This window comes from Bos indicus, chromosome 26, assembly GCF_029378745.1.
Source record: "Bos indicus isolate NIAB-ARS_2022 breed Sahiwal x Tharparkar chromosome 26, NIAB-ARS_B.indTharparkar_mat_pri_1.0, whole genome shotgun sequence".
Classification (NCBI taxonomy): Eukaryota; Metazoa; Chordata; class Mammalia; order Artiodactyla; family Bovidae; genus Bos; species Bos indicus.
The window spans coordinates 23,523,710-23,549,967 of record NC_091785.1 but is presented as its reverse complement, the minus strand read 5'-3'; the positions used below and the strand labels follow the sequence as shown (position 1 = coordinate 23,549,967).

The 26,258-nt window shown below is 40.8% G+C and overlaps 1 protein-coding gene across 3 annotated transcripts in view; it reads right to left on the bottom strand.

Annotated features, from left to right (window-relative positions):
* CNNM2 (cyclin and CBS domain divalent metal cation transport mediator 2) overlaps nucleotides 1-26,258 on the bottom strand; it is a 184,070-nt gene that overhangs the window by 49,806 nt on the left and 108,006 nt on the right. Inside the window, exon 2 of one of the 3 annotated variants that reach the window (XR_011564267.1) lies at nucleotides 10,089-10,183. The exons of the other annotated variants lie outside the window; for them this stretch is intronic. The gene's annotated coding sequence lies outside the window, so the exon portion shown is untranslated. The remainder of the gene's footprint in view (nucleotides 1-10,088; nucleotides 10,184-26,258) is intronic. 3 annotated transcript variants of the gene reach the window in all.

The window sequence follows — 26,258 nt, the reverse complement described above, 5'->3', positions numbered from 1 at the left end:
AAAGAAGCAACACAATTTCACTTAGGGAGCTACTACCTTGCTAGTTCTGTCCTCTTTAAAGACAAAATGAAGAAAAAAACCCCAAAACTTCTTTTTAAAGTCTTACTTTACCTTACCATCCCCACCAGAGCTAAGTGCATTTTTTCCAACTGAATTTTCCCACCGTAAAATACACCAGAAAAAATGTGACACAGATCTTAAAATAGTCCTATATAAATAATACAGGAATATATATATAGAAGCACTTGCTGTATATAGAAATCACTGGTTTTAAGTGATGATAACTGTTGCTATTCCAGGAGACAAAAGCTCCCTTTCACCAAAAGTTCAACTACTTTTAAAAATTCCAGTATCCACCCAGTTAAGTGGCTGGCTGAGCTCTCCCTAGCAGGACAGCTTCTCCACCGCAGGTGTGTTGGGGTCCCTCCACCCCCGACAATCTCACTCCCAGTTAGGTCACGTCTGCCAGGAGCTGACTGGGGTGAAATATGGAATCATGGTTTCCTAAACACTTGAAATTTATGGGGGTGAGGGCAGGAGTTGATTTGATGCAGACAGTATTTCTTAATCGGGCTGTTTCCTGGGTAGAACCCTAAATTTATCTACTAACTTAGATTATAACAGCTTTCAGGGAACAGATCCTGCTGTTCATAGGCCAAACTCTGAAAGAAAGATGGCAATCACTTGCTGAGGTGCTCAGCCTCTAAGGCACTTAAAAAAAAAAAAAAGCAAAGCCTACACCTTCACTAAAGGTGACCAGAGAGTCCTGGGCAGAGCGCACGGAGCCCCCAGGAGTCAGATCACTTAGGCCTGTTACCAGGGCCTGGCCCAATGATAAGGGCTTTCTTGGTGGTTCAGTGGTAAAGAATCGGCCTGCCAAGGCAGGAGATATGAGTTCCATCTCTGGGTTGGGAAGATCCCCTGGAGAAGGAAATGGCAGCCCACTCCAGTATTCCTGCCTAAGAAATCCCATGGACAAGAGTCTGCTAGGCTACGTGAGTCGGACATGTAAGTCATGTCCTACGTAAGTTGTAAGTTATGAATCTTACAAAAGTCATGAGTTGGACACGACTTAGCGACTAAAGAACAACAACCGCCCCAATGCTGGTCCCTGGAGGTTACCTGATTGTCTGAGCCTTCTTTCTGTTTGCTATAAATACCTGTTTCTTAACATTTAAACTGAGTTTGGTCCCCACCTTCCCATTTCTTAACTGTAGTTTCCTATTCTATATCCCTAAAATAGAAATACCTGAAAGACATTTCAAGTAGAAAATATCTTTTAAGACAATCCATGAATTACATTTGTAGTTATCTTTATAAGTTACTATTGAATTATTTTTGACTGATGGAATTTCACTTCTCCACAAAAATCTGATATAGTTGGATCAGAAATATACACTGAGAAATTCCAATCCACATGATTCTCAGATTTTGACAGCTGTATCAGTTGAGATTTGGGGAAGGCGTGGCTGCCATCAAGGACATCAATATCTACATCTAGAAAAGTTTCTGAAATACATGAAAACTATAGATAGTTGCCTGGCAGAGAGGCACACAAATATTCACTAAATGAGTGAATCCACACATTTACCTAAATCCTTCAAACAGTTTTATTTTCAATCTATACAACTTTCTGGACTAAGATGGTATTTGTCCCACAACTACCTCCCTCCTGCACATTTCCAATGTTTCCTCTTGATTTACACTTTAAGTTTGTTATTGTTCGGTTGCCAAGTCATGTCCAACTCCTTCTCGACCCCATGGGCTGTAGCCCACCAAGCTCCTCTGTCCATGGGGTTTTTCAGGCAAGAATACTGGAGTAGATTGCCATTTCCTTCTCCAGGGGATCTTCCCAACCCAGAGATCATACCCACTTATGCACTGGCAGGCAGATTCTTTACCACTGAGCCATATGCAATTTATTCAAGCATAGGACTAAGATATATAGATGATTACCTCCTGAAGAAAACATGACTATTTTTTAAAAATGGATTAAAAAATAATCATATTATAAAAGGATTGCTTTATAAAATGGGTTTTGTTTTTTTTTTAATTTATTTTTGGCTGTGCCAAGTCTTGGTTGTGGCACATAGGACCCAGCTCTCCTGACTAGGCGTCAAACCCGGGTTCCCTGCATTAGGAATGTGGGGTCTTAGCCACCAGAGCACATGCGAGGTCTCTAGAATGGATGATTTTTCAATTAGAATTTTAGTTTGAAATAACTGTGCATTCTTATACAGCGGTGAAAGATCTCATGTGTTTTCACCCAGGACACCACATACACTCTTGCCCATCAGTTTCCGCCACCAAGAATATCTTGTGAAGCCAAGCTGTGTGGCAGCACAACATTACGACCAGGACACTGACCCTGATACACATACAGAGTATTTCTATCAGCACCAGGACCCCGCATTGTCCTTTCACGGCCTCATTCGCTGCTCTTCCCACTCCCCAGAACAGATCATTTTAATAGCTTCTCTGATAAAGTCAGTGCTTGGTTTTCCACTGGCAGTTGGCTCTTGAGCTTTAAAGTTTAAACAAATATTTAAAAACTCACAAAATAGCAATCAGTAGGGAAACATTTTTCAGTCAACAAAACCCTGTTTTATGTGCAACTTTTGAAAACTCAAGAGTGGGGTTTGGTGTCGACAAGATTAACTAACCAGGCTCCCGATGGTGGAGGTACTTGGCAGGCAGTGCTACAGCTGTGGGTGCTCAGAGAGGACTGCTTGTAGAGAGCAGCGGACACCAGCCCTGATTTCATGAATGCTGCAGAAGCACCTGTGTGGCAGTTATGTCTCAGGCAGCTCCTCTGGCTTCTCTGAATGGGATGGATTTTTGCTGTGTCCATTTGGCTAGGTAACTGCCCTCAACAATTCACTTAAACATGAATCCAGGCGCTGATGTGAAGGGATTTTGCAGATGCAGTCAAAGTCTCTTTAAGGGTTGCCGTCCTTGGTGGGACTGACTCAATGTGCTGACAGCCTTAGAAGCAGGGCGAAGGCTTTCTGAGGGAGAGATGACCTTCCACCTGCTGAAAGCCGCTGCAGACCGTGCCCGTGGGGTTTCCACCTGCTGGGATCCTCCCTTCCTGACAGCCTGCCCTACCAACTCTAGACTTTCTTAGACAGCCTCCACAATTCCATAAGCCTGCTCCTTATAAGAAATTCCTTAACGCATGTGGGTGTCTGTCTTCTACTGGTTCTGCCTGTTGAACAATGATCGACCTACTCAGGACCCACCAAGGGATTTAGAAAGCAGATACCAAAAGAAAACTAGGATTATAGACTAAATTGTATTTCCCAAACCCAAGACAATGAATGACTAATTATCTAGGAAGATAATATGTACTTATATATATACTAAACGCCAGAGAGATTTGCTGAATGAACTTCCTGGTAGAATAGCAAGTGAAGTAACCACTAGAAACAAAATATTAACTTAAACTGAAGTTGTATTCAAAAGACAAGAAACCAAATCATTATGAAAACAATACTGTAATGCAATTATCCTTCAATTAAAAACACATACATTAAAAAAAAAAAGCCAAATCATTTGTTTCAAATCATCTGCGTGGACTGCCCTATTAAGGAGAGCCCTGTGGTTCTCCCACCTAACTTAGGGTTCCAGGCCACAAATAATGGATGGCCTTGCATTCCCACACCACCATCAGCTGTTTGCTCTCTTTTGCTTGTTCTTCAGTCTTGCTGCCAGATACATTAGCCAGAAACCCAAAGTGGGGCAATTAATATAAGATTTCGGTTACTCTGTGACTTGCTTAAAGGCCCGTCCAAATGATTTGTGAGAAAAATCTTATGAACCAACAGAACAGAAACTGTAGAGTTTTTTCCATTATTCTCCTCTCCCAGAGTATTTAAAGACTTGGACTTTCCCATCTTTAGGGGAAATATTTTCTTATAAATAGTGAGGCATGCCGGGCATCTCCACTTCATCTTTTTTGGTGGTCTGTACCACTCACTGCACACTCACTGGAATGTTTTCCTAGTAAGTGATCAGCAATGGAAAACGTGGCTAAGACAAAGGATGGCTTTCGGGATGAGATGATGGGAACCTTCCCGTCTTTCCCAAGAGATAAGCAGTTCTTCTATAGAACCAAGGGGCTTATTTTAGAATCAATGAGTCTATTTCTGTCGTTTCCTTCAGACTTGTAGCTTTCCTAAGGATGATAAATGAGGAATGACTGTGTTAGTGAGTTAACAGCCCAAAAGATGAGTAATTGCCCAACATATCCAATAATAGGAGATTCAAAAACCAGAAATATATTTCCGTTGCTAAGGTAAAACCAACTGTCTGTGCTTTAATTCTTCTCTTCCTTGTGACTTAGTCTTTGGATCAGCAACATTCAGAACTTTGTGCTGCAGTGCAGAACTCTCAATATTGACTGAACTAATTTCTTGGATGACTTTTACAACATAAGGAGGCAAGATCAGTAGTTATATAAAAGACATAAAAACATGGTTCTTTTGTGATACAGTGAATAAAAATTACCTAGGTCCAGATGATGTGCTAAAAAATACTACAGACCCAACTACCTCATACATTTGCCTTAGAAGCAGGCATTTTAAGGAGAGAGGTGAGGTCATCACTTCTTTTAAAACCTGCTTAAAGGGAAAACTAAAGGCTGGTTTTATTCAGAAAAACCTTATCCCCTTTTCTTCTTCAAGTCTCCTCTTTTCAGAAGTCCTTTCTGATGACCTCGAATTGTAATGAGGAAATGGAATTGCTATTATAAATTTGCTAATTATGTATTATCATATCATTAATAATCACGATATGAAGGAAAAGGCCTAGCAAAACTGTCAAAATATCACCGAGTCCTGATGTTGCAAGGAAAAATGAAAAGTCGAGTTCAAATTCTCATCCAGTGCCATTAAGCTCATCTGCAAATTTTGTGCAAACAATAAACTTAAAAAAATACAAAAGGGGGCAAAAATACTGCGTATTTTTCTTGGTGATTCATCATCATCACAGAAAAGAGAGAAAACTAGACGACTTTAAAAACCAAACCTTTTCTAAAATTCTTTCACAATTCCTCTCACCATTTCCATTATCTATCTTCCCCACCAAGTATCTCTTAAAAATACATCAGAGATAAAAGAAGTTTTTGTATTTCTATAAGGAAAAACATCCAACAACAGAGAACCAACCCTGATTAAATAAATTCTCATAAATCCATATAATGGACTACTACGCAGTCATTAAACAAGATTAAATAGGTCTACTTAACTGTTAAAGAAAAGTTACCCAAAATAAAGGAAAATAAAAACAGGAAAAAACAGGACTATTTTACATAGTATAATCTTATTTGTATAAATTGTATATGTATAGGAAAATTCTGGCAAGGAATAGTTGGTTAGTGGATACTTAGTCTTATCCAAAATGTCTATGAGATTCCCTTGAAATTCAGTCTTGTCCCAAATCACGTGTCATGGTCCAAAAATGCTCAGGACATTTTGGACAGGACCAAATGTCCTGCAAGGGAACTAGTTCACAGTAGCACGTTGGGGGAAATTTTTAATAGCCACGACAAGGTTGAGTTCTACAAGTAGAAATTCTGATAAAGTCTATTTTGTGTGATTGTCATCAAGAAGTAAAACAGAATGGAGATTTATAACGACATGCCCTGTATTAGCATATGTAATTCTAACAACAGAGAAAGTTTGACCATGAATGAATGAGAACAGAATCCTCTGTCAACGTTAGATGGCTCTTAAGCATCACTTCAAAATCCTCTTGGCCCACTGCTTACCCCTTCCATCCCTTCCACTGCCACAGTGACCAGTTCCACACAGGCTCAGACTGGTTTCACACCCGTGTAACCAGTGCAAGCAGTTTTCAGGTGCGAGGTCGTGTTGGACTCTTTTGTGACCCAGTGGACTGTAGCCTGCCAACGCTCCTCTGTCCATGGGATTTCCCAGGCAAGAATACTGGAGTGGATTGCCATTTCCTTCTCCAGGGGATCTTTCTGACTCAGGGATGGAACCTGTGGCCTCTGCATTGGCAGGGGCATTCTTTACCACTGAGCCACCGGGGCAGCCCAGTACAAGCAGACGTCACCTCATATACAGCTCACAGCATAGCTCGTTGCGTCTCTCACCTCTGCTTTGGGACTTCTGTACAGAGAAGGAATTCATGCCCATGGGAGAATACGTCCCCCTCTGTACTCAAGCACAGTCCTGAGAGCATCTCACAATGCTACTTTATAAGTCCCAGGTAGGACAGAACACCTGCTACCTGTAGTCAAAAGCCAACAGACTATCACATCCTTTCTTCCCATTTCACTTCCCTTGTTCTGAACTCCTGCACCCTGGGATCCCATTCCAAATACACCTCCCAGCATGCAAGCCTTTGTATCAGGCAGATGTTCAGGCTATAACTTCATCAGAAGTTTTTCTACTAATCAGTTTCTGGCTTTGTACATTTCATCCTCTTCTATTTCCATGATTCCAGTGCCAAAGGTGTAAAGATACATTCATATCTCAATATAGTTACAAAGCTGGTTATGCAGCTTTGTATCACAATACCAGGTGAGCTGGCACAGTGCAGGAGAACTTCTCAAAGTCATTCCTACATTGGGATGGCCAGTAATAACTACACACTGAAGTGCCTGCAAACCCAAATTAAATGCATTTCAGGCTCAGCTTCTCCACAGCTAGAGTCCAAAAAACACCCGCAACATTCCAACATTACCAGAGATAGAAAGAGTGAAAGAGGGTAATTAAAAATGCCAAGAGAGGATTTTAGACCAACTGCAGTAATATCTGGATTTTTCAAATTTCACAAAAACACATGACGATGTAAACACATTTGCTAGAGCCCTTCCTGAAGCCTGTGCATATGAGAAGCATATACGTTTAATTAGCTTTATGGTAAATCTACCTTCACTATGTATAATCAAGTAAGTGTAACAAAAGTAGACAGAACACAAAGACTGAAAAGGATCAAATCTATGCCCTACCACCATCCCCAGTCTAATCTTCTCTCCTAAACTTCAGGCATAAAAATATTCCAACTGCCAACCTGGTCCTCTTCACTTGTCCCATGAGCATCTCAAGGCTCAACACGCCCCACACTATCATTTTTTCTACCAAACCTGTTCCTCCACTTTTACTCCTCTTGCTGACTAATGGTACCAGTATGTATCATGTGTGGAATTGTGGGAGTCATCTTAGATTCCTCCTTTTTCTCTAGTTTCATAGCAGGTGACCCTGCTATGACAAACTGGTCACCAAACACTGTGTCAAGCTGTAAACTGAAGACCACCTCCTAAATATCTATTGGATCTAATAGCCATTGGATCTGCCCCATATTCTCCATTCCTATCATCAGCTCACTTTTAGTTACAGGTCCTCAATATTTCTGTTTTGAACTGTAACAACCTTCTAACTTCTCTTTCTAACTTTACTGTAATCTCCCCATCTCCCTGATGCCATAGTAATCTTTCTAAAAAGCAAATCTGAACATGTTATACTACTGCTTAAAACTCTCTAATAGCTTCCCATTGCTGCTAAGTTGCTTCAGTCATGTCTGACTCTGTGCGACCCCATAGATGGCAGCCTCCTGGCTCCCCCGTCCCTGGGATTCTCCAGGCAAGAACACTGGAGTGGGTTGCCATTTCCTTCTCCAATGCATGAAAATGAAAAGTCAAAGTGAAGTCGCTCAGTCGTGTCCGACTCTTAGCGACCCCATGGACTGCAGCCTACCAGGCTCCTCCGTCCATGGGATTTTCCAGGCAAGAGTACTGAAGTGGGGTGCCATTGCCTTCACTTGGGATAATCTAAATGCTTCAGTATGACCTACAAAGCTATCATGACACGATCGCTAGCTCTTTCTTTAGTCTCATCTCCTATTTCTTTGGTCATTCAATGTTAGAACACATTCTGCCACTCTCCAAACTAGACATGCTATTTTACAGTTTCTTCTGCCAAGAACCTAGACAGCATATTAAAAAGCAGAGACATCACTTTGCTGACAAAAGTCCATATAGTCAAAGTTATAGTTTTTCCAGTAGTCATGTACGGATGCGAGAGCTGGCCCATAAAGATGGCTGAGCACCAAAGAATTGATGCTTTCAAACTGTGGTGTTGGACAAGACTCCCGAGAGTCCCTTGGACAGCAAGGAGATCAAACAAGTCAATCCTAAAGGAAATCAACCCTGAATATTCACTGGAAGGACAGCTGAAGCTCCAATACTTTGGCCACCTGATGGGAAGAGCTGACTTGTTAGAAAAGACCCTGATGCTGGGAAAGATTAAGGGCAGGAGGAGAAGGGGATGCCAGAGGATGAGATGGTTGGATGGCATCACCGACCCAATGGACATGGGTTTGAGCAAACTTTGGGAAACAGTGAAGGACAGGGGAGCGTGATGTGCTGCAGTCCATGGGGTCACAAAGAGTTGGGCACAACTTAGTGACCGAACAACAACTGGCAAGAACACCCTCCTCCCCTTTGTTCTTATTCTCCTCAAGGATGCAACCCAAGTATCCCTCATCCTGGAAGTCTTTGTCACGTCACCGATGCCAGTTGGGTTTGATGTCCTGTCTCTGCACTTCCACAGAGCCTTCATTAGTTCCATCAGAGACTTCTTATCCTGTATTATGATTTGCTCCCTTCTCTACTAGACTGTGAGATTCTTGAAGGCAAGCGCTCTCTTTTATATCTAAAGTCTCGGAGGCTAGCACGGTACTAGGTATATAGCACTGTCAATAAATGCGGAATACATGGCTCAAATTAATCATAAGAAAATAAGAAGGAAGATGAAGATCGGGGAGCGGGGGGGAACAGTATCATCCTTGCAAGCTTGTGTTATAAGAAGAGATTGTTTTTCTTCCTGGGACACAATACAGTAAATGGGGCCAATCAGTGACTGCCGGTTGATTGTAATTTTAGCTACGATTTCCCAGAAGAGTGACCAACTATTGTTACCTAATCTAAGGCCTGGGACATAGAAGACTCTCATTTCCTATTTAATTTAACTGTACTGATTTTATTATTTCAGCTCCTATTGGCACCAACTTCGAGAAAAGTTACAATAGAGTTTGTCCCCAGTTGAAGCCAGCTTGAAAAACAAGTACAAATCAAACCCTGTGCTCCTTCCTGTTGAGTTTGAGAATATCTTCAAAGAATTTTCATTGTCTTCTTAAACACACAACATGAATTCAGCCTGGAAACTGAGACTCCAAATTTTGAAACATGATGGTTTGTCAAATAAGAGAGAGAGAGAGAAAGGCACTTAGCTTACCAAATGAATGAATGCATGTTCAAAAGAGGTCAACGATCATTCATTTACGTAAAAATCCTCAAACACCTTTTGAGGTATCTGCCCCTCAGTCAAGACAACAACCTGTCTTAAGTTCTCTGGGAGTAGGTACTACAACTGCCTGAAAAGAACATCACCTTGGTTCCTGACAACATTCAGAAAATCTAGGTCATCCATCGCCACTAATCCCTCACCAAAAAAGTCAGTTTTAGAGCTCAAATATGTGTGCTGGGACCCCAGAGAATACTGTCAGTGATGACTAAGGGCTTAAACTAAAATTAGACAAATCTGGGTTTGAACACTCTGGTTCTGCTACACACTTAGCTGTATGACCAAAGACAAGTCATTTACCCTCTCTTGGCCTCTGACTTTAATCATCTGTGAAACAGAGATAAATCCTAGGCTTCCTATGAAAACTGAAGAAGTTCAGAATTTAACACAGGGCCTGGCACATAGCAAGTAATGCAATAAACGACAATGAGTATATTCTTGACGAACTTTCTGTTGGTTCTGAAACCTAATAATCATCTCAAAGGAATATGTATAATACGTTTAGTATCTATAGAAGCAAGATCTTGGAATCATTGGGAAAATTCAGCTACAAGCTGCTGCTTTTAAAATAGAGGCTATGGGCTTCTATGAAAAAGCATAATTAACATCCTGTGAGCATTCAGTCCTAGGCAGCCTTGTTTTAAAGTTCTTCAGCACAGCAACTCCACATATTGTTCACTCTGTTTCTCAAAACCAAAACTTTGCCTCTGAGTGGATTCAAATGGATTGTGGAGATCGTCCTCCATCCCCTCTCACCTCTAGAAGTGGTTGCTCCCGCTTACTGGATGGGGCAGTGGGGAGGGCGGCCCATGAAGGAAGCTTGTACAGCCATTGCCTTTGTCATATTTCCTCTGTGAAGAAACAGAAGACTTCAGTTCCTGGGATTGGTTAAGCCCTAGAACAGAGAACTAAGGAACTACTTTGTATTCTCCTACGAATCTCATCTCTTTGTGTATAGCGCCATAGAAGCAGAATTGTTACACATTTTTGCATCTTGATCAGGAAACTGGAATGAAAATGAACACAGGTAGCCTGCCGTACACCATAAATGGAAGCTGGCACAGAGCAGAGAAAGACTCAAAGACTGAGGGAATGTGAAGAGGAAAAGCCAGTGAAAGAATAAATTATACACAACGACCATGCCAAGCCTGACGTTTGCAAAACACTGTGAAGGTTACTATATTTAAGATCAGCGTTGACTTGAGGTCAATGTGGTCTCCTCTGGCGCTGGTTAAGGATTCATTCGACAAATATTTTTATCGCGCACTCATTACCTGCTGGACTAAGCTTTAGGGTTAAAATAAACACATGAAAATAAGACTAGTCTTCACTGTCAAGGAGCTAGAAATCTAGTGTAAAAGACAAGTAAAGATTATAACATGGTAGACTCTCTCAAGGGACATCCATGTGACAGCGTGCTGATTAACTGACATGTTCATTCTCCCTGTGGAACACACTGACTGAGGTCTATAGGACACTGGAAGCTTTTGGCTAGTAAAACTACTATCCAGTACTCTGCATAATCTACTCCCATATATTAAGTAGAATGTTTATCAAGAATTGGTTAGTTTTGTTTTCAAACCTAGTTATACCATCTGCGCTTGATGCTACAAATTAAATGTTATAGAAACGGATGATAATAAAAAGAAATTGCTGTTTCTATGGAAACAACAGACTGGTTCCAAATAGGAAAAGGAGTACATCAAGGCTGTATATCATCACCCTGTTTATTTAACTTATATGCAGACTACATCATGAGAAATGCTGGACTGGAAGAAACACAAGCTGGAATCAAGATTACCAGGAGAAATATCAATAACCTCAGATATGCAGATGACACCACCCTTATGGCAGAAAGTGAAGAGGAACTCAAAAGCCTCATCATGAAAGTGAAAGTGGAGAGTGGAGAAGTTGGCTTAAAGCTCAACATTCAGAAAACGAAGATCATGGCATCCGGTCCCATCACTTCATGGGGAATAGATGCGGAAACAGTGGAAACAGTGTCAGACTTTATTTTTCTGGGCTCCAAAATCACTACAGATGGTGACTGCAGCCATGAAATTAAAAGATGCTTACTCCTTGGAAGGAAAGTTATGACCAACCTAGATAGCATATTCAAAAGCAGACATTACTTTGCCAACAAAGGTCCGTCTAGTCAAGGCTATGGTTTTTCCTGTGGTCTTGTATGGATGTGAGAGTTGGACTGTGAAGAAGGCTGAGCGCCGAAGAATTGATGCTTTTGAACTGTGGTGCTGGAGAAGACTCTTGAGAGTCCCTTGGACTGCAAGGAGATCCAACCAGTCCATTCTGAAGGATATCAGCCCTGAGATTTCTTTGGAAGGACTGATGCTGAAGCTGAAACTCCAGTACTTTGGCCACCTCATTCGAAGAACTGACTCATTGGAAAAGACTCTGATGCTGGGAGGGACTGCGGGCAGGAGGAGAAGGGGATGACAGAGGATGAGATGGCTGGATGGCATCACTGACTCAATGGACGTGAGTCTGAGTGAACTCCGGGAGTTGGTGATGGACAGGGAGGCCTGGCGTGCTGTGATTCATGGGGTCTCAAAGAGTCGGACACGACTGAGCGACTGATCTGATCTGATGGAAACTATGATGAAGCCTCTAGAAGGAATCAGCAAAAGCAAGTTGCTTAAACACACACACACACAGAGGCACGTCAAAAACTGATACTGAATTAGAAGTGGGCAAGAGAATCACAAAAAGTGAGGGGGAAAAATCTTTAACAACTCTTTAATTTGTACTATTTGTTTAAAAATCCTTTGTAGGGATTTCCCTGGCGGTCCAGTGGTTAAGAACCCACCTTGCAATGCAAAGGACACCGGTTTGATCCCTGATCTGGGAAGATTCCACATGCCCGTGCACCACAACTGCTGAGCCTGTGCTGTGGAGCCCACACACCCCAGAGCCCATGCTATACAACGAGAGAAGCCACTGCCACTAGAGAGGAGCCCCCACTCTCTGCAACTAGAGAAAAGCCCACACACAGCAGGGAAGACCCAGAGCAGCCAATAATAACTTTTTTTTTAAGCCATAACATAATATAATAAAAGTTGCTCAGTCGCAGTCAACTCTTTGCGACCCCACGGACAGTCCATGGAATTCTCCAGGCCAGAATACTGGAGTGGGTAGCCTTTCCCTTCTCCAGGGGATCTTCCCAACCCAGGGATCGAACCCAGGTCTCCCACACTGCAGGCAGATTCTTTAGTAACTGAGCTATGAGAGAAGCCCTTTAAAAGCCATAATTAAATGGAAAAAATCCTTTGTATTGTTTGTTCCACTTAAACAGAAAACTCCAATTTAGAGAACAGAGAGAAAATATAGATGTTGGATGAGTTCATTCAATTATTACAGGGAACACAAATCAGCCCACATTCAAAGAAAGGGCCTTGATTCTGTACAAGAAGAATGACAATAATATTTTCCATTGCCTGTTGATATCATACTGACTCAAGCAAAGAACATAAATGACTGCTAAACACTAGAGCAAAGGGTGGTGGAGAAAATAATTTTCACATGGTGCTGAAGTATCACTCCATGAACTACTGTGGTAATTCGTGGAAGGGGAGAACACATGTTTACAATGGAGACAACTGGTAGTTGCCACCTTAATCAAGTGACTCAACATCAATAACAGTGAAGATCAGACTAGGTGCCCCCTGATGTGATGTGTTGTTAAGTACATACAACTCATTAAAATATTCTTGCCAAAGGTTGCTTAAAAATTTGGATTTAATTTCCAGTATATAGGCAATATAGGAGATCAAAAAAATTAGTTAAATGATAATGAGAAAATCATAGAAGCCCCAAATATAGAATACTCCATGAAAGAACCAGCTTGGTTTCTTTAAAAAGTCAATGCCATTATTAATTTTGTTTGGTATCATTACAACACCAGTTTGGTTACCTAAGAAAATGTTATTTTTTAGAGTTCAAAGAGATAAAATGACATGTCTTGAATTTGTTTTTAAAATATGCCAGCAAAGAAAAAAGATGAGGAAAGGTAAATATGGAAACATGTCAACAATTACTGAATCAATGGCCATACTGGGGTTTATTGCCTATTTTCACTACTTTCGTATGTATGTTCGGAGAAGGCAATGGCACCCCACTCCAGTACTCCTGCCTGGAGAATCCCATGGATGGAGGAGCCTGGTGGGCTGCAGTCCATGGGGTCGCTGAGGGTCGGACACGACTGAGCGACTTCACTTCACTTCCAAACACCAAAAACAGAAAACATTCAATGTCATGAAAAAACTGAGGAGGGGATTATTCTGGTTTAAAAGATACATAACAACCAAACACAATGCACAAACCTTGACTGAATCCATGTTAGAAAAAAACAACTGTATATGACATTTTGGGAAAATAGAAAATCTGAATATGGACAGGGAGTAAATGATTTGGGGAACAATAAATTTTCTTAGTTATAATGGAATGCGGATGATGTACAAGAAGTAATGCTGGGTCAGCTCTCACGACAGCTGCAATTTACTTTCAAATGGTTCAGGGAAAATCATTAAGAACTATCAAATCTAGAAGACAGGTATATGAACATTAATTATACTAGTTGTTCAACTTCTCTGTATTTTTGAACATTTTCATAATAAGGTTTTAGCAGTTTGTCAAACACTTGCAAATGTTTTTTTCAAAATAATATATTTAAGATGCATATATAATTTTTTAAATTCTACACTTCAGCTAATTTTGTTATTCAGTGAACTGAAAGAGGGAGAGGATTCAGACAGTGGGGCACTGATACATGTTTAACAAGTTCTCTGGGGAATGCAGCCCTGGTTTGTAGCATTCACCAGTTTTCATGGTATGAATATCCCTACCATGACTGATTTCAAATTACTAACATCTCTTCCCAACTCTGTGTTCAGTGACATGAGTACAACTGGTCTTTCAAGACACAGCTAGTTCGAACACATCACTGAATCCATATCATAACAGAAGGATGCCAGCTGTAATAGGAGAGATAGAAAAGATGGTTTGCAGAAAACAAAGAACCAAAGGTCATCAGCTGACAAGGGGTGAGGCAGGGGAGAAGGGTTTGAACACAGAAGACAAAGTATTAAATTATCTATAAATATTCAGCACAGTGCTTGGTATACAGTAATCACTAACTTACTAAGCACTTCCTACAATTCGACTATACAGAAAGCTGAGCACCAAAGACTTGATGCTTTTGAACTGTGGTGTTGGAGAAGACTCTTGAGAGTCCCCTGGACTGCAAGGAGATCCAAGCAGTCCATCCTAAGGGAGATCAGTCCTGGAAGTTCATTGGAAGGACTGATGCTGAAGCCGAAACTCCAATACTTTGGCCACCTGATATGAAGAGTTGACTCATTTGAAAAGACCTTGATGCTGGGAATGACTGAAGGTGGGAGGAGAAGGGGATGACAGAGGATGAGATGGTTGGATGGCATCACTGACTCAATGGACATGAATTTGAGTAAATTCCAAGAGCTGGTGATGGACAGGGAGGCCTGGTATGCTGCAGCCCATGAGGTCACGAAAGTCGGACATGACTGAGCAACTGGACTGACTATTACCATTTTCTAGCCTGATTCATAATCTAAAAGGTCATCTTATCCTTTTAAGACGGCATTTGAAGGTTGCTTCTAAGGAAGGGAACTGAATGGCTGGGCAACTTGCCATCAGGAGTGGGAAGAAGCCACTTCACTGCTCTCAGCCTTTTGAATTTTCAAAAATGTGAATGTACTATAAATATTCAAAATATAAATGAAATTGAAATTTCTAAATCTTAGGACATGGGTCTCTTGAAAGAGCTCTTTTCTCACCATAACCTCCTAATCTGACATCTATGCAGTCATGCATTTATTCCCATCATTCCTAATACAAGAATTTAAAAATCAACAGCCAACAGGGACCTCCTTGGCGCTCCCAGTGCAAAGGGCATGGGTTTTATCCCTGGTCGGGGAAGTAAGATCCCAACATGGTCAGAAAATAAAAATAAAGAATCAACGACAATAAACTAGTACCAAAAAAAAAAGTTCCAAATCATCATGCCCAGCTGACAGGGTAGAGGTTGTAGTTTAACAAGTTTATTCACATGCGGAAAAGTTAGAATCTTGGCTGCCTCAGTACCCATGATAAGATTCACACGAAGCCTTCAGTCACTCAGAATGCCACACTTCACTCCAAAATACAGTCATGCAACAAATATTCACTGAGCACTTTCTATGTCTTTGGGTCTGGGAACACACATGAACAGAATTCTCTCCAACTCTAAGGAGTTCTAATTTGGCTTTGGAAAATTTCCTTTGCGAGGAATTTATCTAATCTTAGGCAACTATCTTTAGGCCGAAATTACTATTTATAATTATGAACAGCAGAAGCAACTCTTACTTAGAGGACAAATATTTTCTCATAAATTTGCTAGAAAACACATTTTGTTAAATGAATCCTGGTTTCTAAACCATAAATTAGAGGTGTATTCTTCTCAGGGGAAAAGGCCACAGGAAAAGGAGTACATTAATGTGATCCCTGGACTTAACCACTTAATCTAACTCTATTGTAGGACTCCATGCGTCCCCTGGCAGGAGCCAAGTGAAGTAGCAGAAGTCAAAAGAGAATTGCAATCCTGAAGTAAAATAACCCCCCAGCAGGCCAAAGTCAAGCAGGAGCCCCAGAACTCTGTAATTCTGACAAGACCATACCAGGTCTCCCCTTCAAAACCCATAGCTTCTCTGCCAATGTCTACCTTGGGATAATCATGACTAATTTCATCATGCCCTTGACACCATTCACAAGAAGCCAGGACTGCCAGGCCTTCCTTATTTTTTGCCAGCCTCAAGTGGTTTCCTCACAGGCATGTATTCAATAGTACTCTACTAAAGACTCAGGAGAACCCCTTGCAGATCTGTGCAACTCTCTCTTCTCCAATATTCTCTGAATTCCAGGCTCTTTAACCTCCTTGAATTCTCAACATTGTCTCAACTCAAGGAGACCGCAGGCTCTGTTTAGGTTGGCCCTTCTTGAATCATAACCTCCATATAGGTAGAAAGCTGGTGCAATCATAAGGGCTCATCTTCTGTCAAGATCGTCTTCCGGTACTGCCTGTTGTCCAACATCTGAAAACCACTATATGTATCAGTTCAGCTCAGTCATGTCCAGCTCTTTGCGACCCATTGACTGCAGCATGCCAGGCCTCCCTGTCCATCACCAACTCCTGGAATTCACTCAAACTCGTCCATTGAGTCGGTGATGCCATCCAACCAACTCATCCTCTGTCATCCCCTTCTCCTCCCACCTTCAATCTTTCTCAGCATCAGGGTCTTTTCAAATGAGTCAGCTCTTCTCATCAGGTGGCCAAAGTACTGGAGTTTCAACTTCAGTCCTTCCAGTGAATATTCAGGACTGATTTCCTTTAGCATGGACTGGTTGGATCTCCTTGCAGTCCAAGGGACTCTCAAGAGTCTTCTCCAACACCATAGTTCAAAAGCATAAATTCTTTGGCGCTCAGCTTTCTTTATAGGCCACCTCTTACATCCATACATGACTACTGGGAAACCATAGCCTTGACTAGACGGACCTTTGTTGGCAAAGTAATGTCTCTGTTTTTTAATATGCTGTCTAGGTTGCATATCTGTTTACTTATTTAAGGAAGGAGGGTAAATCTGGCCCCTATTACTCCACAGGGGCACAAATGGAAGCCTCTTCTCTGTTTATTTTCCATCCTAACTTAGTCACTTTCTTCCACGGTCACTCCCTTGACCTTGTCATTTACAATTACTGCAACCCCTCATTATCTCAATTCCAAACATCTACTCCCCAACCACCACCACCTCTCTCTCTCTTTTTTTTAGGACAATCCTGCTAGTACAATCCCAGCAATCCTTTGCCTCACTTTCAATCCACTGTTTCCACCACCTTCACTTGTCCTTTTTCTCCTCCTAATCAAGCTCTACATCATTTCACTGTCAATCATTTAAACTAGATCCTCAATTCCCTGGGCCCTCTCACTTCATCTTATTTGCTTGGCTACATAACAACCCAATTTAAATCCAACTAATTATCTAAGGAATAGTACACATTTTCTGTTTTTATCTTATTTATTGTCTTCTATTCCATAGAAGGACAGCTCCGTGAAGGCAGGGACTCTCATTTGCTTTTTTACTACTTTTGTATTCCCAGAGCTGAAAACAGTCCCCAGTGAATGGATGATACTCAATTATTTGACTGGTTTAAATAATAAAATCCAATGTTCAAAGTAAGTATTCAAGTGAAAACACCAAAAGTGAAAAGCAACACTGTCTAGAATATCTAACTGCTTCCTGCTGTAAAACAGATCATTAAAAAAGAAGCAGGTAATGTGTATATACTTTCAGTCCTTTTTTTATAACCTCTTTAATGATTTTTTTGTAATGTTATATACATGGTTCTAATAAGATGGAAAACTATAGTAGGCTCCCAAAAGAAACTTGGAGATCTCACAGACATGTTAATGAAACTCACACTAACACAAAAGCTGTGACAAAAACCGCAGGCAACAGAAAACAGCCATGTTTCAGCTGGAAAGAGATGCCTATGGGTAGGTCCTAAGCAAGTGGCATAGAAAACACTGGAAGGGGACAGGCTTCTCCACGTGTGTTTCTCTGTGTTGTTCATGCCTCTTGGCCCCCACTGCTCACAACGCTCTTGCCCAGCTGGTCTGACAGCAGGATCAGGGTGGTATGCTTAAGTAGGCTGGGTTAAATAGAGGTACAAGCAGCTGTAAAGCCTTAAGTATATCTTCCTCTTTTACCCTCCTTCCCAGCCAGAGTGAGATAAGGACTGTCATCAAAGGAAGCTCTCAGAGGCATAAGCCAGTGCCTCTGTGTTGTTCACAGTCCAGGGACCCATCAAGAGATGACAGCCAGAAAAAAAGGACTCACAGAGAAGACAGATGAGCTCATCTCAGGGGCACAGCTGCCACAGAGAAGAACAAAATTAAAGCAGTTATATCAAATAAAAGCAAGTTAATAGATCAGTATGTAAAAAAATAAATTAGTAAATATCTTCCAAGAAGGACCATACATAACTGGAAACGTGCAGTAAGAACAAAGTGGAAGCGTTAGTTGCTCAGTTGTGTCCGACTCTTTGCAACCCCAAGGACTGTAGCTCGCCAAGCTTCCCTGTCCACAGAATTCTCCAGACAAGCATACTGGAGTGGGTTGCCATTTCCTACTCCAGGGGATCTTCCCAACCCAGGGACTGAAGCCAGGTCTCCGGCATTGTAGGCAGATTCTTTACTGTCTAAGCCACCAGGGAAGCCCATAAGTAAGAACAAGAAGTTTTAAAATAAACACCAACTGAAGTTAATGGTGTGAAAACTTAAGAGCCAGGATAATAAAGAACCCAACAGCTGGGCTAAGAGCCAAAGATCAGGTTAAGAAACTCTTAGAAGATATTAGGATGCGGAAAAAAGAGGAAAATAAATAGCGAGAGGTACAGGATGGAAGTGGAAGTGTCAATATATCTATGTAATGAGGCCCAGAGGAAAGGAAAGCTGTTTCTCTTAGCAAGACAGAAGGACAAAATTTTGAATAAGAAATAACTCAGGGTTCCCAGCTCTAATAAAAGATGTGAGACCTCAGACTGAAAAACAAAAAACAAACAAACAAAAAAACATAAAAAGGATAAGGGGGGCGGGGGGTGGGATTTATCACCAGTCACAGTATAATGACTTCCCTTGTGGGAACTCATTATGATGCTTTCCTTGTGACTCAGCTGGTAAAGAATCCACCTGCAATGTGGGAAACCTGGGTTCAATCCCTGGGTTGGGAAGATCCCCTGGAGAAGGGAAAAGCTACCCGCTCCAGTATTCTGGCCTGGAGAAGTCCATGGACTGTATAGTCCATGGGGTTGCAACGAGTCAAAAACGACCAAGCGACTTTCACCTCACAGTATAATGAAATGAAAGAAAAAAAGAAAAAGATGTCTAAAGTTTAGAGAAAAAGTAAATCACTTATAAAGGAAAAACAAGAATCAGATTGACTCCATAATTCTCAAAGGCAACACTGGTTCTAAGAGGTCAAGGAAGTGATATGTGCAAAGGTGTGAAAGAAAAAAACTTGAAACTTAAAAATAAGAAATACATATTCTGGAATACACTATAAAAATGGGAAGGGTAATAAGTAAATAACTTATTAACTATTGTCTAAACAAGGTACAAAACAAAAAAGTAAATCCATAGCAATTCCAGAACTAGTGTTCTTTAAAAATCAAAGCACATTTTTTTTAAGGTGGGGCATGGCTGGAGGATAGAGAGGAAGATGAAAGCTTCTAACATACTAGTCTTTTTTTAAGTATGTGTGGGGAATACATACACTTAAAGGTTTAAAATAGAGAAATTTTTTCAATAGGAACAAACACAAGTACATATATTATGAAATTAAGAGTAAGAGTTACAAGCACTGAAATTGAAGCTGTGATCAAAAATCTCCCAAAACACAAAAGCCCAGGACCAGACAGCTTCACAGGAAAATTCTATCAAACTTTTAGAGAAGAGCTAATGCCTATCAATCCCAAAGAAAGGCAATGCCAAAGAACAATCAAACTACCGCACAACTGCACTCATATCACACGCTAGTAAAGTAATGCTCAAAATTCTCCTAGCCAGGCTTCAGCAATATGTGAACCGTGAACTTCCTGATGTTGAAGCTGGTTTTAGAAAAGGCAGAGGAACCAGAGATCAAATTGCCAACATCCGCTGGATCATGGAAAAAGCAAGAGAGTTCCAGAAAAACATCTATTTCTGCTTTATTGACTATGCCAAAGCCTTTGACGGTGTGGATCACAATCAACTGTGCAAAATTCTGAAAGAGATGGGAATACCAGACCACCTGACCTGCCTCTTGAGAAATCCGTATGCAGGTCAGGAAGCAACAGTTAGAACTGGACATGGAACAACAGACTGGTTCCAAATAGGGAAAGGAGTACGTCAAGGCTGTATATTGTCACCCTGCTTATTTAACTTATATGCAGAGTACATCATGAGAAACGCTGGACTGGAAGAAGCACAAGCTGGAATCAAGATTACCAGGAGAAATATCAATAACCTCAGATATGCAGATGACACCACCCTTATGGCAGAAAGTGAAGAGGAACTAAAAAGCCTCTTGATGAAAGTGAAAGTGGAGAGTGAAAAAGTTGGCTTAAAGCTCAACATTCAGAAAACAAAGATCATGGCATCTGGTCCCCTCACTTCATGGGAAATAGATGGGGAAACAGTGTCAGACTTTATTTTGGGGGGCTCCAAAATCACTGCAGATGGTGACTGCAGCCATGAAATTAAAAGACGCTTACTCCTCGGAAGGAAAGTTAGGACCAACCTAGATAGCATATTGAAAAGCAGAGACATTACTTTGCCAACAAAGGTCCATCTAGTCAAGGCTATGGTTTTTCCTGTGGTCATGTATGGATGTGAGAGCTGGACTGTGAAGAAGGCTGAGTGCCGAAGAATTGATGCTTTTGAACTGTGGTGTTGGAGAAGACTCTTGAGAGTCCCTTGGACTGCAAGGAGATCCAACCAGTCCATTCTGTAGGAGATCAGCCCTGGGATTTCTTTGGAAGGAATGATGCTCAAGCTGAAACTCCGGTACTTTGGCCACCTCATGCGAAGAGTTGACTCATTGGAAAAGACTCTGATGCTGGGAGGGATTGTGGGCAGGAGGAGAAGCGGATGACAGAGGATGAGATGGCTGGATGGCATCACTGACTCGATGGACGTGAGTCTGGGTGAACTCCGGGAGTTGGTGATGGACAGGGAGGCCTGGCGTGCTGTGATTCATGGGGTCGCAAAGAGTCGGACGTGACTGAGCGACTGAACTGAACTGAATGCCTATCCTTCTAAACCTCTTTCAAAAAACTACAGAGGAAGGAACACTTTCCAAACTCATTCTTCAAGGCCACCATAACCATGATACCAAAACCAGACAAAGACAACACAAAAAAAGAAAACTACAGGCCAATATCACTGATGAACATAGAAACAAAAATCCTCAACAAAATTTTAGCAAACAGAATTCAGCAACACATCAAAAAGCTCATACACCATGATCAAGTTGGGTTTATTCCAGGGATGCAAGGATTCTTCAATATACGCAAATCAATCAACATGATACACCATATTAACAAACTGAAAGATAAAAACCATATGATCATCTCAATAGATGTAGAAAAAGCCTTTGACAAAATTCAGCACCCATTTATGATTAAAACTCTTCAAAAAATGGGCACAGAAGGAACCTACCTTAACATATAACAAGCCAACGGCAAATATTATTCTCAATGGTGAGAAACTGAAAGCATTTGCCCCAAGATAAAGAACAAGACAAGGGTGTCCACTTTCACCACTATTATTCAACATAGTTCTGGAAGTCCTAGCTACAGCAATCAGAGAAGAAAAAGAAATAAAAGGAATCCAGACTGGAAAAAAAGAAGTAAAGCTCTCACTGTTTGCAGATGACATGATACTGTACATAGAAAACCCTAAAGATGGTATCAGAAAATTATTAGAGCTAATTAGTGAATTTAGCAAAGTTTCAGGATACAAAATCAATACACAGAAATCACTTGCATTTCTATATACTAACAATGAAAAATCAGAAAGAGAAATCAAGGAATCAGTCCCATTCACCACTGCAACAAAAATAATTAAGTATCTAGGAATAACCTTACCTAAGGAGACAAAAGATTTGTACACAGAAAATTATAAGACATTAATGAAAGAAATCAAAGACGACATAAAGAGATGGAGAGATATTCCATGTTCCTAGGTAGGAAGAATCAATATTGTGAAAATGACTATTTTCACTACCAAACAGTCTACCAAATGACTATCAAATGCAATCTACAGATTCAATGCAATCCCTATCAAATTACCAATGGCATTTTTCACAGGACTAGAACAAAAAATTTCATAATTCATATGGAAACACAAAAGACCCTGAATAGCCAAAGCAGTTTTGAGAAAGAAGAATGGAGCTGAAAGAATCAACCTTCCTGACTTCAGCTTATACTACAAAGTGACAGTCATCAAGACAGCATGGTACTGGCACAAAAACAGAAATCCAATGGAACAAGACAGAAAGCCCAGAAATAAACCCATGCACCTATGGGTACTTTATCTTTGACAAACGAGGCAAGAATATACAATGGGACAAAGACAGCCTCTTCAATAAATGGTGCTGGGAAAACTAGACAGCTACATGTAAAAGAATGAAATTAGAACACTTCCCAACACCATACACAAAGATAAACTCAAAATGGATTAAAGACCTAAATGTAAAACCAGAAACTATAAAACTCTTAGAGGAAAACATAGGCAGAACACTCAATGACATAAATCAAAGCAAGATCCTTTATGACCCACCTCCTAGAGTAACGGAAATAAAAACAAAACTAAACAAGTGGGACCTGATTAAACTTAAAAGCTTTAGTACAGCAAAGGAAACTATAAGCAAGGTGAAAAGACAACCCTCAGAATGGGAGAAAATAATAGCAAATGAATCAACTGACAGAAGATTAATTTTCAAAATATAGAAGCAGCTCATACAACTCAATGCCAGAAAAACAAATAACCCAATCAAAAAGTGGGAAAAAGACCTAAACAGACATTTCTCCAAAGAAGACGTACAGATGGCTAATAAATACATGAAAAGATGCTCAACCTCACTCATTACTAGAGAAATGCAAATCAAAACTACAATGTGATATCACCTTGTAGTGATATCACCGGTCAGAATGGCCATCATCTAAAGGTCTACAAACAATAAATGCTGGAGAGGGTGTGGAGAAAAGGGAGTGCTCTTGCACTGTTGGTGGAAATGTAAACTGATACAGCCACTGTGGAAGACGGTATGGAGATTCCTCAAAAAACTAGGAACGCAACTACCATATGACCCAGCAATCCCACTCCTAGGCATATACCTTGCTGCTGCTGCTAAGTCGCGTCAGTCGTGTCCGACTCTGTGCGACCCCATCGACGGCAGCCCACCAGGCTCCCCGTCCCTGGGATTCTCCAGGCAAGAACACCGGAGTGGGTTGCCATTTCCTTCTCCAATGCGTGAAAGTGAAAAGTGAAAGTGAAGTCGCTCAGTCGTGTCTGACTCCTAGCGACCCCACGGACTTCAGCCTACCAGGCTCCTCCGTCCATGGATTTTCCAGGCAAGAGTGCTGGAGTGGGGTGCCATTGCCTTCTCCATATATATATACCTTGAGGAAACCAAAATTGAAAAAGACACAAGTATCCCATTTTTCATTGCAGGACTATGTACAATAGCTAGAACATGAAAGCAACCTAGATGTCCATCGACAGATGAATGGATAAAGAAGCTGTGGTGCATATACACAATGGAATATTACTCAGCCATAAAAAGGAACACATTCAAGTCAGTTCTAATGAGGTGGATGAACCTAGAACCTATTATACAGAGTGAAGTAAGTCAGAAGAGAAAGATAAATATCATATTCTAACACATATATATGGAATCTAGAAAAATGGTACTCAAGAATTTATTTACAGGGCAGCAATGGAGAAAAAGACATAGAGAATAGACTTATGAACAAGGGGAGAGGGGAGGAGAGGGTGGGATGTATGGGAAGAGTAACATGGAAACTTACATTACCATAAGTAAAATAGACAGCCAATGGGAATTTGCTGTATGGCTCAGGAAACTCAAACAGGGGCTCTGTATCAACCTAGAGGGGTGGGATGGGGAGGAAGATTGGAGGAAGGTTCAAAAGGGAGGGGATGTATGCATACCTATGGCTGATTCATGTTGAGATTTAACAGAAAACAACAAAATTCTGTAAAGCAATTATCCTTCAATAAAAAATAAATTAATTAAAAAGGAAAAAAAAGAGTTAAGGACAACTGCCAAAGAATAAAAACAGAATGGATAACTTTCAAACAGGAGGAGTATTATATTTAGCCAATAATAGATGGTAGGAAAAGAGGATAACAAAAATAAGCAAATAGAAAACATGCAATAATATAAAAAATCAAAATAAATATTTTATGATTGATATAAATCAGTTCAGCTCACTGACATTCTCAGAATAACTTTTTGAAAGATCCAGGTAATATATGCTCCGTGTACAAAAACCATGAGGAAATAGTCTGGAAAACAGAGTCAAATGAAGAAATTAAAAATCACCAATAAAATCACCGACATATTTCTCTACTGTGTATTAATCATTTTTCATGAAAAATACTTTTCTGCACTTAAATCTGAAAATCTTTCCATATCAATCAACACAAAACTTCATGATTTTTACTGCGTAAACTGTAGTTCTGCACTGTATCACCATAATTGTTACACAGCCAATGTATTTCATTTCCTCTAGGTTAGACATTTCAATAGTTTCCGGTCTGTCATCTTTCATGTAACGTTTGATACTTCCTCCCGGGAAAACTACCCTGCCCTGACTGCCACCTCCACAGGTTTAGAAAAGGCCCAAGGGTTTTATGTAGGAAGACTGTCTCCTCCATCACTTGGCTCTCCTTCTCTACGAGATAATTCTTTTCTTTTTTTTTTTTACGAGATAATTCTTATCAGTACATTCGAAGCCCAGAATATTTCCCATCTTTAAAACCAAAAAACCTCTCCAGCTTCTTTATCGCTTTCCTGCTATCATTCCATTTCTCTACTGCTCCTTATAGCAAAGCCCTTAACAGAACTATCTCTGTTCACTATCTCTATTTCCTCATCTTTCATGTTCTATTCAATATGCTGCAAACCACTCTTGTCCAATGAAACTACTCTTGTAAAGATCTCCAATAAACTCTTATTTGGATACATTCAAAGATCAATTCTTAGCCCTCATCTTAGTCCATTTTTTATCGCTCCTTTCCTGAAACCATCTCTTCACCTGGCTTACACCACACCTCTCTGGGTTTTCCCTTCCTTGACAGCCACTCCATCTCAATCTCCTTGTTGGTTCCTCTCATTCCCCTGACCTCTAGAAGACAGAGTACTCTTGCTCTTCATTCTTGGATCTCTTCTCCACGGACACTTATTCACTTGAGTAATTATCTCATTTAATCTCAAAGTTTTAAATATCTCTAAGTCGATCATCCCTCCATACAGTTCCATCCAGATCATTCCCCCATCCCAGATTTATATATACTATTGTCCACTTGACATCTCCATCAGACTGTGTACCAAGAATATGAAACTTCCTTTCTCTAAATCTGTTCTTCCTTTAAAGGGGGAAAAGATGTTATCAACATTCACCAAAATTAGTGGCTCAAGCTAAAACCCCAGGTTTCATCCTTAACTTTCTCCTTACTTCTAATCCTCTGAAAAAATATCCAGAATTTGATCTTCTCTCACCAGTGACCCCAACCAGTCCAAGCCACTGTCATCTTTCACCTGAACTGCAACAACAGCCAGCTAACTGTGGCCTCTCTGCCTTACTCTCTCTCTCTATAATAAACTCTTTGCAGAATAACCAAAGTAATTTTTTAGAGTTCACTAAGATTCTGTCACTCTCCTGTTCAAAAATTCCCCATTGTGGGACTACCCTGGTGGCCCAGTGGTAAAGACTCCACGGTCCCAAGGCAGGGGGCACGGGTTCGATCACTGGTTGGGGAACTAAGATCCCATGTGCTGAATGATGCAGTTAAACCAACCAACCCACCCTCCACCATACTTAGAGTAAACACAAACCCCTCGCTATGACCTGCAAGGCCTTACTGATCCCCGCTGATCTCTGTGGCTTCATCCCCCATCACTTCTGGCTTACTTTTCTTTAGAAAAGACTAAAGACACTTCTGCTCTTTAGACACTTCCTGGTCTTCCTTAAATATGCCAAACGTTCTCTGGCCTAAGGATCTATGCTCTCCCTGTTCCCAGCTGTGGACCACCCTTCTCTCCATTCTCGTTTCTT